The sequence below is a fragment of the Martes martes genome, assembly GCF_963455335.1.
Source record: "Martes martes genome assembly, chromosome: 6".
Taxonomy (NCBI): Eukaryota; Metazoa; Chordata; class Mammalia; order Carnivora; family Mustelidae; genus Martes; species Martes martes.
The window spans coordinates 92,885,327-92,900,913 of record NC_137893.1 but is presented as its reverse complement, the minus strand read 5'-3'; the positions used below and the strand labels follow the sequence as shown (position 1 = coordinate 92,900,913).

The following is a 15,587-nucleotide window of genomic DNA, read 5'->3' as shown; positions in this document are numbered from 1 at the left end:
AAGTCTTCTTAGAGAAAAATGCTCATTCGGAACCTAGGCCCTATCCTGTCACCAGCACCCGGTTAAAAAAAATGTTCTCCAGAAAGAAAGAAAGAGAGGGAGGGAGGGAGGGAGGGAGGGAGAAAGAGAGAGAGAGAGAAAGAAAGAGAAAGAAAGACCCAGCACGCACCTGTAGCACCTTCTCAGTGAAAGCAAATATAGATAGTTTTCTTCTTTCCTTTGTTACCATATAAATAAAGAGGCTACTGAGATTTCACAAGTTGGTCGGGCTTTGAAGTGAGCAGAGAAACAAGCACGATTCCCATGGGCATAACTGAATGAGGTTTTTTGATTTTTGTTTTTGTTTTTCCCCATCACTGTTGGCTGAGACAATCAATGGCTTTTTTTTTTTTAATTTTTATTTCTTTTCAGGGTAACAGTATTCATTGTTTTTGCACCACACCCAGTGCTCCATGCAATCCCTGCCCTCCCTAACACCCACCACCTGGTTCCCCCAACCTCCCACCCTCCCGCCCCTTCAAAACCCTCAGGTTGTTTTTCAGAGTCCATAGTCTCTCATGGTTCACCTTCCTACTTAACCTCAAGTTTTCCTCCACCAACTCTATGAAATCTTAATTCCAATTCAATCCCAGTGCCCTTTTGAAAAATCATGGGTCGGCATAATTCTGCTTTAGGATTTAGATCCAAAGTAGAGTTTGTGTGGTCAGTGTCGCCACCATACCTTTCGATCTCGGCTCTGTCTTGGCATGAAGCGGTCATTTGACACACGTCTAGAGTGAATGACAAAGAAGCAGTGTGACCTAACACTGCAATTCCCAGATGCTAGGCTGTCTCAGGGTACAGAGAACTGGGTCACTCTTCCCGAGTTGGATGCCTTGGGGACACCTTGAATTTGTTCAGGGCCCTGGCAGTTGAAGGTAATTGCTGAAATTGCGGAAGGGGTAGAAAGGAGGCAGTTCTACCAGGTCTGTGAACAAGGGCCTATGATCTCAGGGCCTATGACAAACCCCCACGCCCCTCAGTCGGGCAGGCCCAGACAGGTCCACTGGCAGGACCCCACCTCCTATTTCTACCAGGTATCCCAGCAGCGCGCATCTCTCTCCCTGATTTCTGTGATTCTCTCTTCCCTGCCCACCACGCTCCTACCACGCTCTTTGAAACACAGTTTTGGCTGCTAATTGTTTTAAACACACACACACACACACACACACACACACACACACACACACACTGATTGATTCATGCTTCCCTGGAGGTAACTCTGCCTCGTTAGAGCCCCTCCTGTGGGATTTCCTTTATGGAGGATGGTGAGAATCCTCTCCAGTTCTCTGACATTCTTACAAGTACAAAGGGACAGGAAGTCTCTCTTTATTCTCCCCCTGTCCTCTCTATTCTCCAGGGGAGCAGAGAAAGCACATGCTGTTACTCACGGGCCCAGGGGCAAGGTTCTGAGGGACTATTTTTAAATCAGGACAAAAACATCCGCGAACAGTGCTGTAGCTGGCGCGCCGCTGCGGACCACAGACTGCCGGTAGCGACCTGGGGTCCTATCCGAGAAGCGCTTCTGAGACGGCGTTCGCGGTGGGAGGAGAAGACAGGCTGAGGCCATGGTCAAGGTAGGCTTAGATGCCCAGCCTCGAGCACTGCTTCTCAAACTGTGTCATGTACTACCTGGACGGCTTGTTCTGACACCCACGGCTCCCTGGGCCTCCCTGGCAGAGTTTCTGATTCACCAGATCTTGGGTGGGGTCTGAGAATTTGCATTTCTAACACATTCCTGTCAAACCAACTGATGTGGCTGGTTGGAGGACCACCTTAGAGAACCCTGACCTGGGGCATTGCTCCCCCCACCCCCACCTGCTGTTGGCTGCAAAGTGTTATGGAACGATCGTGGGGTTTGGAACAACAGAGGCATGAGTTCGGAACTTGTTCCTGTTCCTTCTTACCTGTATGTCCTTGAGCAAGTTCCTAAACCTTGCTGGGAATTAGCTTTCTCATTTGTGTGAACCCCACTAGCCTATGAGATAATTTATACAAAGCCCCTTTGCACAGTGCTTGGCAATTGGTAGGTGTTTACAAAATACTGCTCTCCTTCACCAAACCCTCTTTTTCTCTTGCTGCCTTACTAATAACACATTTGAGAAGTCACTCGAAGGGAAACCCTAGGCTAGACTGATGCTTCCAAATCCTGATGAGAGCCCAGGGGAGGTTTCACTGGATACATGGTCCTGTCTCAGTCTTAACCAATGTGTGGGCATGCGTGGTGCCCCTGGACATTCTCAGAGCTCTGCAGGGGTGGGTGGTGGAGGCGCAGCCCTGCCTGCTCTCCTGTGTGTCTCGCCACTGGATTTCTACCCACTGGACTCAGTGACTTCTTGTTTAGCCCCTCACGGGGTTTCTAGCATTTTCCTGATGGGTCTTTGCACAAATCATTCCCTCTGCCTCTTAGGCTCTTTCTTCACCTTCTGTCTGACAAGCTCCTACTTTGTTTTGCACTATCTTCAGATTTCAACTCTATTACTATTTCCTCAGGGATGTCTGCCATCAGACAAGGCCTGAATACCAAGTATCTCTACATCACTATAAAGCTCCGCGAGGGTAAAGTTCATGCCAACTTTCTCCTTCTATCTGTGTGGTAGAGGTTTATCATGTCTTGTGGCTGTCCTGTATTTTTGGACCACCTTCTTAAATCTGGCCAGTTTTCTTCATTATGAGTCCTGCATCTTCCAGCAAGAATCCAGAACTCATTCACATCTCTTCCCTTATGACTGGAGTCCAGGCAGGTTGCCCAGGCTTGCCCAGTCACACTAAACTGTGTGAGACCAATCATGAAGTACTATGTGAACAACCAGGTACCAGGAGGCTTCCGTCACTGGCCAGGATGGCATCAGGGCATGAAGCTGTCAGAGGACAGCAGTGATGAAGTTACTGTCATCTGACACCCAGCAATGCTTGGACAACCTCTTGTGTTTGTACCCACTGGGGGGCTGTGGGGGCTGCCTGGAGCTGGTCTGTGGTGTGACCAGGAATCGGTCACAGAATACTAGCCTCCAAACCAAATTCTCTGGCCCTCCATAGATTCTGGGAGACAGCTAAAACACACAACTAGTTCAGTTCTGCTTGAACAGGCTAGAATAGATTTGTAACCAAGAACCCAGGCACTTCCATTCAATCTCTGATGCCTAGCATAGTACACAGCATATGGCAGGTATTCTGTAGTATTTGTTGAGTGGGATAATTTAGTAAGTCTTTACTACAGTTAAGCACTAAGTTATGTCCATAGGAAGTTATGTGGATTTATCCTCATAAACTTATTAATATCATCTTCTCCTGTAGACTGCATAATCCCTCAAGATATTTGCTGTCCCTACTTGGGAGGATTAAATTTATCTGCTTCATTGATACAGGCTTAGCCATGTCTTGCTTCAGCCCGTGAAATCTGAGCAGAAGTGATGTGTATCACTTCTGAACAGAAGCTTGAAGAGCCAGCATGTGATCCTCTGTGCCCTTTTCTTTTCCCTCTCTGCTAAGAGTCAGGCAATATTCCAAAAACGGGCTGCTTTGTTAGCTGGGGTCCTGGAGAGAATGTGACATAGAGCCAGATGAATCTGACCTGCGATAAACATGCAACATGTTAGAACTGCCAGTCGGAGAGATGTCGGTGCTCTTTGTTTCCACGGCATAACCCAGTCTGTCCTCTAACAGATGCACTCATGACGCATGAAGACACTAAGGACACAAGATAATTGAGACAGGATTTGAACCCAGGCAATTTGACCTCTCGGAGCCCGTTATATCTTAAATGTATGCCCTCCCCTACCTGGCTTAATCAAGAAGACAAAAGAAAGAAAAAAATCATCACCCATTTTGTATATAATTATAAATGAGGAATCAGAAACAACCACACATTCTGAAGATATTTAAAGCATTATGAAGCAGCATTTTGCAACATGATGTGGAAATGCACTTGGAGACTTGGGTAAGAGGATAATTTTCTAATTAACAAAATTAACCTTAGGAGACATAAAGACATAAAACAGACCAACCACCACAAAAGAAACTGAAAAGATGATTAAAAATCTATTCAACCACCTCCCTGACTCCTACACCTGCTGGCCACTGCTTAAAATATTAGGCCTAGACTGCTTCATGGGTGAATTGTTTCAATTTTTAAGTAACAGATAATTCCCTACCATTTAAACTGTTCCAGAGGCTTCATACAAAGCTTTCACATTATTTTTAGAAATCCAAAGTAACATTGTACCAAGACCTTGCAAAAAAGCACTAAAAAATAAACTTAGCATCCGATTTTGTTTAATAGGAATGATTAAACCCTTAAATTAAATATTGAAAATGCATGATTCAGCAAAACAATAAAATACAGCAAGTGGAATTCATTTTTGAAAATTAAGGATAGCTTAGTACTTGATATATGTTGTGATCATACACTATCCTAATATAGATCAAAGAGAAAATGATGTTCATCTCAGTTAATGGCCAAAGGCCTTAAATGAAGTTCAATAATTAGTTTTCTTTTAAAAAGATTTGTTTGTTTATTTATTTATTTATTTATTTATTATTTATTTATTTTAGAGGAGGGTTATTGGGGGAGGAGGAGAGGAAGAAGGAGAGAGAGACTCTCAAGCAGACTCCCCCCTGAGCAGGGAGCCTGATAGAGGGCTCGATCTCAGGGCTCCAGGATCATGACCTGAGCCAAAACCAAAAATCAGACATTTAACTGACTGAGCCACCCAGGTGCCCCCATAATTAGTTCTGATTTAAAAACATATGCAAACAACTCAAACAAAAGGAAAACTACAATAGATGGATACTTTCTTTACCAAACAACAAAAAAGATATTTCAAACCCTCAGTCAGCATCAAGTTTAGGGTGAAAACACTAGAAACTTTAAAAGCTATGGTTTCGCACTCTCAGCACTGTGGTGAGACACTATTTGCTGTGTATGGTCTATTACAGTTAGATGAGTATGAATAAGAGATATGAATATTACATCAGGAAAACTACAAAAATAACTTGAAAAACTATTAAAGTGAGAGATCTCAAAAATTGATATTTTTACAGAAATAATGACACACACAGAACTTCTGTTTCTTCCTAAAATGGAATAAGAGGGACTGAACTTAGCCCAACTGATATAACCAAACATGATGCATTCAAAACTTGAAACAGCAGTTTTTGAAACAATGGACATTAGGCAACAAAGGACATTTTCTGTCCCAAGGGACAGAAAACAAATGTTCTAAGTCCTGTGACTGCTTCAGCTTCTGCCTTTAGAGAGTTTCCAGGCTGTGGTGGAGGAAAGGGAAGCAGGCAGAGCTCAGCTGACCACCTGAGTTGAGACTGTTTATGCAAACAGAGATGATTCAGGGAATAGAAGAAAACTTTAAAAATGTGTAATTAAAATCTTCAAAGAGTTAAGAGGAGTTACTGTATCTGTTGAATAAGACCAACATTCCAGTGAAATAAGGCCAACATTTCCAGTTAAAGACAAGAAAGAATTTTGGGGAGTTTAAAATATGAGAGAAGGAAAATGAAGGGAGATTGGAGGATAATGTTGGAGAAGTCTTCTTGAATATAGAAAAAAAAAAAAAAGACAAGAAACCCCCAACAACCCCGGAAAGTAGAGGGGAAAAAAAAAAAAAAAGAAACTTAGAGAATCGATCTAGTGGATAATAAAACTCCAGAAATAGAAACCAAAAAACAAAACAAAACAAAACACAAAACCAAACTGAGAGGAGGGAGAAAAGTCTTACAATGATATAAGTAGTGGGGGGAAGAAGAAAAAATAAATAACACAAGTAAACATCTTGCAACACAAGACTTTGAATTTTCTGATAGAAAGAATCCACCAAGAGCCAGTACAATGAAAAGAAAAAGACTCATACCAACGAGCTTCATCATGAAATAACCATAAACTGGGAATAAAGAGAAAAATCCTCAAAGTTTCCAGGAGGAAAAATAGATCGTTCATAGAATAAGAAAAAGAATGGTACTGTCTTCTCAATGGAAATGGAAAGGAAAAAAGACAATGAAGATACATATTTACAATTCCAAGGAAATAATAATAATAATAATTATTGTTATTATTAATTTAATTTGTGTGAAGGGGAAGCTGAATTCTATACCAGCCAAACCAGCAAAGCAGGGGCAAGGGTAGAATAAGGATATATGTTAAGACTGGCAATGTCTCAAAAAACTTACTTCTTGTAAACTCTTTCTCAAATGCTACTGTAGAATGTGCTTCTCCAAAACGAGGGATGAAATGACCAGAGGGAAACATGGGGCTGGAATAGAAAATGGAAGGGAGTCCCAGAGCTGCAGTGGAGCAAGCAATTCTCAGTAGAGGAGGAGGAAGGATATGACCCAGGTGAGATTTCTTGGGGGGAAAAAAATTGAACCGGTAGATTCTATGAAGGAAGTGACTACCTGGAAACCGAGCTGAGAGACATTTTACAGTTCTTTTGGAGGGCGGGATAGGAATTATCATCAGTAAGTGTATCCACTTAAATGCAATATGTAAATCTTGTTCTATTTCTTTTCATTTTCTTAAGCACAGAATTAGTGATCGGTAATGTATACAGCAGACCCTTGACCAGCACAGGGGCTAGAGGTGCCAAAAGTTGAAGATCTGTGTGTAATTTTTGACTCTCCCAAAACTTTACTACTAATAACCTACTGTCCAGAAGTCTTACCAATACCGTAAACAGTTGCTTAACATACATTAGATATCTTAGATGCATTATATACTCTATTGTTTCAATAAGTAAGCTAGAGAAGAGAAAATGTTAGTAAGGAAATCATTAAGAAAGAGAAAATACATTTACAGTGCTGTATTGTGGAAAACAACGTACCATTCTTCAAGTATAAATGGACCTGCACAGTTTAAGTCCATGTTGTTTAAGAGTCAACTCTGCTTTTCCAATGTTAAGGGGAATTTTTCAAAATGGTAACATTATGACTCTCACAAAATATGAAGTGAATACACGTCATAGGGTTCATTTAAGCCATCAGTTATGGAGGAAACCAGTAAGGTGTTACAACCAGTTCAAAGGACAGTCCACAGGACAGACGTATGAAGAGGCAGTAATTCTGAAGTAAATTTCCTAATAAATTCAAAACTGCCCCCTTCTGCTAGGGAGAAGACAGTTGAATTTCCACTGGACACAATTCATTTCCATCTTTGTGGACAGTCTTCATTTGTTATACTATCAGTTTTCTACAATTCCTAAAGTTATAAAATGGCTCGAAGACAATGAAAGGCACAGATCCAGTAAAATCAGACAACTCAGAAAGGTCCACAAGATAACGTCTAATATTCCATTGAAAGAAACCAGTAATTTTTCTGCCTATTTCAAAGTGTTTTTTTTTTACATTTGTTTCTGGCACATTATGTAAATTTTAAATTCTGTTTTTATTTAAAAGTATAGTGGAGGAAAACATATGTACTATTAGCCAAATTAAAGGGATTTACAGATATTCAGATAATTGAACAGAGTTGTGCTAGTAAATCTTAGAGCATTTTACCCAAACTGCAGGCAGAGCTCCATGAGGGACAGATTTTTGAGATATACTTTAACATTCCTAAGCCTTTATGACGAGAAGCCTGTTGTAGTTAATCTTTATTGCATATTCTTTTTTTAAAGAATATTTTACTTATTTATTTATTTAGAGAGAGAGCGAGCATGAGTGGGGGGAAGGGCAGAGGGAGAGAGAGAATCTCAAGCAGACTCTGCAGTGAGCCTGAAGCCCAATGTGGGACCCTGAGAGCATGACCTGAGCCGAAATCCTTAATTGCATATTCTAAATGCATCTTCTAGAACCTTGAGGTGAAACATTTTAGTTCATAGTGGTACCCGTGTTTTCTTAGTAGCTACAGTTAGGGTTACAGTAACAGGAGGAAGAAGACAAGGGCCAAAGCACTCAGGGCACAAAGTCTAGTTCTTTGTCCACAAATCTGGTGTGTGGGACACGAAGCCTCAGTGCAGTGCTTACTACGTTTAAGATGGGTATGTAGCCAAATATTTGACTTTCACCTTGGAGTTTTCTTCTTTCACCACTCTTTCATCTAACCTTTAGGTTCTGTGCATGGAGACAAATAAGAATACAGAGTTGGTGGAGAATCCCAAGTGTCTAGAAGAGAAAGCCTCTTAAAGTCATCACTATTTTGAGCAGTAGGGAGGGAGAAAATTGTTCTGAGACTTGGAGGAGGAGTTGTTGTGATTCACCTCCAAGAAATGACCAGAGCCAATAGCAGTTATTAGACTAAGTAGAATATGGGGGTAAGGAAGGAGAGTGACCACAGCTGTGCCAAACTTAATTTGCTAACGACAGTCCTATTGGTGGATTGCTAACTTCGGCAACAGAGGATGTCCTCCTTTCTAGGTATGCATAAAATGCCTGTTTTTTTTCTATTACTCCTAACAGTGGACTCACTTAAAGAACCCAACCTAGAAGATGTTTCACGCGATTGATTCAGAGTCCTTTTTAACTCGCTCTTCCCTGTCCTAAAGACAGTTTATGGAACAGATTTGCGGATCAAGTTAAACAAAGGTATATGGTGAATGTCCTTTTTCTTCCTAGCTCATCGGGGTGGTGTGTGTGTGTGTGTGTGTGTGTGTGTGTGTGTGTGTGTAAAAATCTGGAGGTCAAGGGAAGGGATGAACTTGTGTGAAGATCTCACCATGCATCAGGCTCATTGGTATGTATCTTACCCTGTGAGATGGGGATTTTTATCCCAGTTTTACAGACGGGAACATCAAGACGCTGCACTCGGCCCAATACGAGCAGCCAGTCATCGTATTCCAGGTTGTTTGCATTGCAGACTCACTCTTCTGCTGTATCAGGCTGTTTGGCTGGAGGTGTGGTGGTTGGTCTTGGGTGAATCTCATTCCCAGCTGGGATCCTCTTTTGGAACTCTCCTCCCTGTTTCAAGATTTGTCTCCCAGTGTTGTCCATCTTTGGCCTCTAGCTAATAACTACCCTCTGAGACCTTTCTTGGCCCTGCTCCCGCCTTCCCCTTTTGCATCGTCTGTGCCATTTGCAACAGGCTACTTGGGCCCCTCTCTCAGGGTAGCTTTGAACCTCCTCAAAGGTCTTCTTTCCCTTCTGACCTCTTGTGGCGCTTAGAATCTACTCAGCGTTTCATTTAGCATTTATGTCCTCCTTCTGTTAAGTGTCACCTTTCCTACAGTTCATATCTTAGATCCCAAACTAGACCATAAGAACCTGAGGACAGGGATGTTGTTTTAAACCTCTTTGAAAGTCTTGACTTCAAGTACAGGACTTTGCACAGAGTAGGTGCTTGATCAACAGTGGTTAAACCCCTTCATGAATGAAGCCTTTTGTAAGCGTTTCCCTATCTCCATCTCTTCACTGTTAATATGAAAACAACTGCTCCTATGTCGTCAGAATTCCTGCAAAAGGGGTAACTTCTGGTAAATAAAATTTTCCCAAGACATGAATGAGTAATCAAGGCTTCGTTTATTCCAATATTCCTAAGAACAACTGATTTGCTTTTCCACAGGGGGTCTGCGTGTTTGCTGTTAAGGAAATATGTGGGGATTTCAGAGCAGGCTGAAGGGGGAACTGTCTTATCCAGAGCTGTGTCCTCTCCCCTTGTTGGGGAGGCTGACAAGGACCAATCCCGGGCATAGCAGGACTGTCACAACTGATGCCACCACTCTTAGTAGCTTCTCCTGTCCTTTGTTCCCTTCCTCTTGGTTTCTCAGTACCACTCTGTTCTTACTACCTCCAACCCTTGTTTCTCTCTGTCCCTGCAAACTGAGGCCCTGTGGGGCTGGCCTGATCCCAGCACCCTCCCTACCCCTTTCCAGAGTGTTCCCAGAAGAGGACATTCACAACCAATCCTGCCTTTTCCTCTGCGTGCCTCCAATAATGACTGGCTTGGCTCAGTCACTTCCTGGGTAGTTTCCCACAACAGAAATCTGTAGGGTAACCCCATAAAACCCAGGTCAGCTTCTGTAACTAAGACAATTAACTTCATTAACTTTCATTATGTTCCCATCATTTCCAATAAAATTCTTTCCAAAATACCACTTATAAGACACGTAGCTGCCTATCAGTGTAAATTTTTTTTTCATCTATTTGGTTCCAGGAATTGAATTTCCTCATAAGAGTCGTTGCCCAACTTCATGTGGATACGATTTAAGACAAAGCTCTCCAATCTAACATGACAGGCTTTAGGAGAATAAGTCCCTGTTTTCCATGCAAAGAATCAGAGACGCCTGCGTCATGCTCTTTTTTTTTTTTTCCTTTTTTTTGCCTCCTGCAGAATGAGAAAATTCTCCTCTAGGCTCAGCTCCCCACCACGTCCCCCACTCAGTGGCTTTGTAAATTAGGCAGAGTCATTTGCATTTTTACAGTTTCAAACCATTCATAGAAAAATCCCATTTTGCGTTCTAAAAGCCAAGTAATAAATTTAGAATCATTTGGCAGTGAGGTGTCATTCAGCTCTCTGATTTAAATAAGGGAGGAAGGAAAACCATTCGTCTCACGTCCATCCTTGGAGGGGAGAGAGAAGTGCATCTTTAAGAAATCATGGGAGAGAGTCGTTGTTCCCTTTAGAAATCATTCACATTTCTTTCTGAGATGTTGTGCTTAATATCAGTTATCCGTTTTGCTTTCTCTTTGTGCCATCCACAGAATTCTTCCTGAGAAGCTAACATTAATCTTGTGCTTTGTTTCAAGGCCTCTATTTGATTAACCTTTTTTTCTTTCATTTGGGAATGACTGATTAGCGAGCAGAAATTAAATTTAAAAATGAAATTTCTCTGTACAGTGGATTTTCTCAAGCCCACTAGACTTCACTAGTAGTATGAATGGGATCGCCTATAAACCCTTCTCTTTTTTCTGTATTGTGGCCACTGGAAAGACAAAATGCATTTGGGACCACATCTTGAATCTCAGAAACCGGTTGCTATAAATCTTCCCTTCCATCCCTGCAGGGTGAGATTTTTGTGTTTCTCGGAGTTCAGGGTCTTGAAAGGAGGAAGAGAAATTTTCAAAGTCCCGAGGGCAAAGGAATTAGATAATTGTCAACCTCAAGACTAGAGGTGTCCAGGTGTAGCATTTAATGTCGTCATTTTAAAGATTAGGAAAATGAGACATAAAGGTAATATTATTGGTGAAGGCTGGAGGTATCTGCAGGTCTGGTTAGGTTTCCCTGTGAGAGATACTTTGTCTGATGCACTGTCTTCTGGACACACGCACTGGAATGTAAGTCCGGTCTCATTCAGCCTGTCCTGAATTTCAATCAACTGCTTCTTCTCACGGGGCATTCCCCCAAGTGTCTCCGAATAGCACAGTTCACTCCTTCCTGACCTCTATTTCCTTCGATCTCCCTTTCTCTCCTGTCCTGAAGTTTCTTTCTCTCTGATTACTTATTGAAAGCACCGATATGTTGGGGCACCTGGGTGGCTCAGTGGGTTAAGCCTCTGCCTTCAGCTCAGGTCATGATCTCAGGGTCCTGGGATTGAGTCCCGCATCGGGCTCTGCTCATTGGAGAGCCTGCTTCCTCCTCTCTCTCTCTCTCTCTCTGCCTGCCTCTCTGCCTACTTGTGATCTCTCTCTGTCAAATAAATAAATAAAATCTTTAAAAAAAAATTATAAAAAAAAAAAAAAAAAAGAAAGCACCGATATGTTGTTCAGGCAAAGGCTGGGATCAAGAGCAAGGTAACTGACTTGAAGGTCACGATAAAGACGATGGTGTCGATAATGGTAACAATACCTTGCATTGCCGTTGCTCTTTCCAGCATGCAAAGCCCTTAACATTTCATTTTCTCATCCCATCATTCCAACCCTGGGAGATGAGTTAGGTCCATATCATCTTTGCCATCTTCTATGGAAACCAAGGCTTGGGTAAGTTAACTGATGTGCCTAAGGACCCAATCCAGGAAAGGAGATGAAATCAACGTCCAAGCCTATGTTTTAGGACTCTGAGATCAGGACCATATGGCTTCTCTGGAATCCAGTCTGATCAGTCTGATCGGTCAAAAGATATCTTGCTGCCAGGTAGTGCAGGGTGATTAAACCACCACAAAGATTTTGGATAAACATAAGGGGGAAAACAAACGTAGACAGGTCAGTAAAACATGGGAAGAGTTCACTAAGGGAGATTGTGTAACCTCTCCCTTAATAGAGGATTTACCTGAAGCAACAGTTCCTACTTATTCCGTGAAACATTCCGAAGTGTGTTTCCAGAAGACAGTATATATCCAAAACACTAAAAGACATGACTAATGGTAACCTCAGGCAAATTACTCAGTATCTTCAAAGTCAGTTTCTTCATCTGTGAATAAGAGGGTTTGGGGGAGGATTACTTAAAGTAATGTAAGTACCCGGCACAGAGAGGCCATTCAATACACACTGCCAGTGTTTAATGATGGTAATATTTTCACTTGTATGAGGAAATAACAAGCACAAAGATTTGGCAATAAGGACATTCTTAGCTGTGCTTTTATAAATAGTAGTGAGAAGTTGGAAACAACCTAATGTCCAGAAATAGAGAAGGGGTCCGAGAGAGCCTGCTGGTAAACATCTATGTGCTAGACTATTAGACAAGTCATTTAAAAGACTATAAAATATGTTATTACATGGTGAGATGTTTGCAATTTCTTGTATTTTAAAAAGCAAGCTATAAAATATTAAGGACAATGTGGTTTTTTGGCTAAAGTGTGTGTGTGTGTGTGTGTGTGTGTGTATAATATATTTAATTTAGACATAAAAATCTGGATTGGTTTACCTTCCAATGGTAACAATACAAAGGGAGAAAATTATGAATGCTTTTAATTTTCTTATTTTTGCTTACCTGTTTTAAATTTTTTCCAGCGATGAACATGTTTTTCAAGCGCCAGGCTTTGTTGCGTCCCCCGCCCCATCTTCCTTAATTCAGCAGGTCTGTGCTGCAGCCAACATTCACTAAACCCTCAGCTGACAAGGGTTTTTTGAGTATCCACTATAGGACAGGCACTGTTCTAGGCAATGGATGTAGCTAGAGGTGAATGAAATGGACAAAGCTCTTCTCAAAGAGCTTACATTTTGTTGGAAGGAAGATCCAAGACAAGCACATAAAGAAGGTGGGGTGGACCCCATTTCCAGGTGAGGTGCATATTTCTGGGGAAGCCATCCTCCTAGTAACAGTCATTCCCCACTCCCTCAAACACCCTGCAATCTGAGGTCCAACGTCATTTATTGGGATAAAGGCTGCTTATCTCTTGTTCAAGTGCACGATTCCCTTAGGGGTAAGGGCTGTGTCAACACTGGTAATGTATACCTCAGTATGAGTCATTTCCTGAAAGTAGATTATCTGACCTTGAAGGAGTGCGGGGGAAGCAGTGAAAGTATATTGAGGAAGAGCTGGGGGTCACAGCTTTGCCACTTTCAGAAAAGTAGAGGACATGAAGTTGGAGTCGGGTGGGGCCTGGGTGTGCAGGAAACAATACAGTGCAGAGTGAGCATGCCATCGGGGTCCAGCCTCCGTGAACTGATCTTGGTTTTAGCAGCTTCCCCACGGATACGAAAACAAGGTCACTTTCTCTTCTCTGTCCCTCTCCCGATGCTTCCCTCTCCATTGTTTAAAAAAAAATTCATTTTTTTTCCAGATGTAGCAAAACTGTCACTGGTGCCACGAGGCTGGGTTCTCTGGATTCCCGGACACTACTTTATCAGATGACATCTCTCCTTGTTTCTCCTATGCAATGGTTAGAGATTTTTTATGATTGTGTTATAGTTATACATGTAGGCACTCCACTTCTCTTCTAAAAATAGGTGATCATTAAGGACAAAATTTATGTCTATGAATCAAGTATGGTTCAATAACAGCTTTCAACGGACCCAAAAACAGTGTCCTCATGATGGCAGTTTCTGTACGTATCCGGTGTTTGATAAGTCACTTGTGGCATGAAATAAATGTAAAATATGCTACATTATGGGCGTCACGCAGCCGTCCACACTGGGATTTCACTCAACAGCAAGTTGCCACGGCAACAATCAGATCGGATCCACTGCACTTCCCACACTCAACTCTGGGCCACAACATGGAGGAAGAGGCAAAGCCTGGATCTGAAAGTATTTGAGCCAAGGGGGCTGGCATTTAGCCACATGGTGAGAGGGAAGATCTAGCTGCCAATCTGACTGGCTCAGTGGGGTCAGTACTGTGGTAATTTTTCCATAATCTTGTGTAGATCAAAGGGGTCTTTCTCTTTTTTTGCAGGTAGAGGAGAGTTGGGAGAAAGAAATATATTTGGATAGCAGGAAATTTCAAATACTCCCTAAGCAGACAACAACTAAGTTGAATTTCATAGGTTTCAGTTGAAATGCCTGCCAGGAGATTTCCACCCCCGGCCAGACTTTTAAGGCCCTTGAACTCCAAGTAGAGAGGGTTGGACCTTTGGCATTTTTATAGACTATTAGCGACATGAGACAATCCCAATGATTCCTGGAGGTAAATCTCACCCTCTCATAACCCAAATCAACTTCACCCAGCAGCATGGATATTCTAAACTCTTCTTCACCCCAGCACTTTGTTGTTTCCCTAGCAACCTGACAGCTTGGGGAGCAGGACGGGGAGGCCACAGCAAACAAAGTGAATTACAGCAGCGGTGTGTGGCTGGCAGAAGGCCACAGAAGGTGGAGGGACTTGATCTCACAAGCCAATGATAGCATCTACGCTTGAGACACGTCGAAGCCCAACCCTTTGAGTGGGTTTGCAGGAACGAAAGAAGGCAGCCAAAGAGAGGGAGAAAGATCTCAAATTCCTTTCCTCTGAGAAGAAGTCTTGAGCATTTATGGGATTTTAGGGAGAGCATGGGTGAATGGGATTGGAAGTTAGAAAGGGTGATGAAAGGTCAAGGAATTGTTGATCTACGCAGGCGCAGTGCATCGTCATGCTTTTTCATTCGTCGCCCGTTCAGAGCTGGTGTATTGACATGATCAGAGGGTGGAGATTTCAGTCTCTTCCACGTCAGAAGGCCACCTGTGGACATTTGCGCAGGCCCAGTAAGAAGTTCTTGACAACTGAAGCACCTATCATGTGACTTGTACCTCAGGGAGCTTTCCTCATAGAAGCAGTCCATCATCCTTACGATGTGTTCCGTGAGCTGCCTGCTGTTTGGAAGCAGGCAGTTAGAAAGTTCATTGTTTGAAAAAATAGGCCTTAGGTGATGGTTTATTTCCCTTTAGCTACCCTAAACATAAGGCAACAATAATTTAGCTTTGTTTTAAGTAGATTTAAAATAAAACTTTAATTGTAAAGCACTGGTTTCGATCTTACATGGGTTCTTTTTTCTACTTCTGTCTCTCTCTCTCTCTCTCTTTTTTTATTTTTTGTATTTCTCATCTCTTTCCCTCCTAATAGGCTTGGCTGTGTTCATTCTTATATGTGTGCCAGGCAGACAGCTGAGGGTTGGTCAGTTCCAATTTTTTGAAAGATGGCTCAGGGGTGCCTGGGTGGCCCAGTGGGTTGAACCTAGGACTCTTGATTTCTTCTCAGGTCTTGATCTCAGAGTCATGGGATGGGCTACGAGCTCAGCGGGGAGTCTGCTTGAGAT

The 15,587-nt window shown here is 42.4% G+C and overlaps 1 long non-coding RNA gene across 2 annotated transcripts; it reads left to right on the top strand.

The window, feature by feature from the left end:
• Positions 1–1,502: 1,502 nt before the first annotated feature.
• Positions 1,503–15,293, top strand: LOC308344072. Of its 2 annotated transcripts, XR_013966952.1 has the most exons (7): positions 1,503–1,616; positions 3,706–3,979; positions 6,256–6,388; positions 8,446–8,571; positions 13,641–13,739; positions 14,252–14,482; positions 14,577–15,293. It is a non-coding gene; the product is annotated as an uncharacterized lncRNA (long non-coding RNA). The 2 variants fall into 2 exon arrangements; XR_013966953.1 differs by lacking the exons at positions 1,503–1,616; positions 3,706–3,979; positions 6,256–6,388; positions 8,446–8,571 and having other exon boundaries at positions 12,333–13,739.
• Positions 15,294–15,587: the final 294 nt, after the last annotated feature.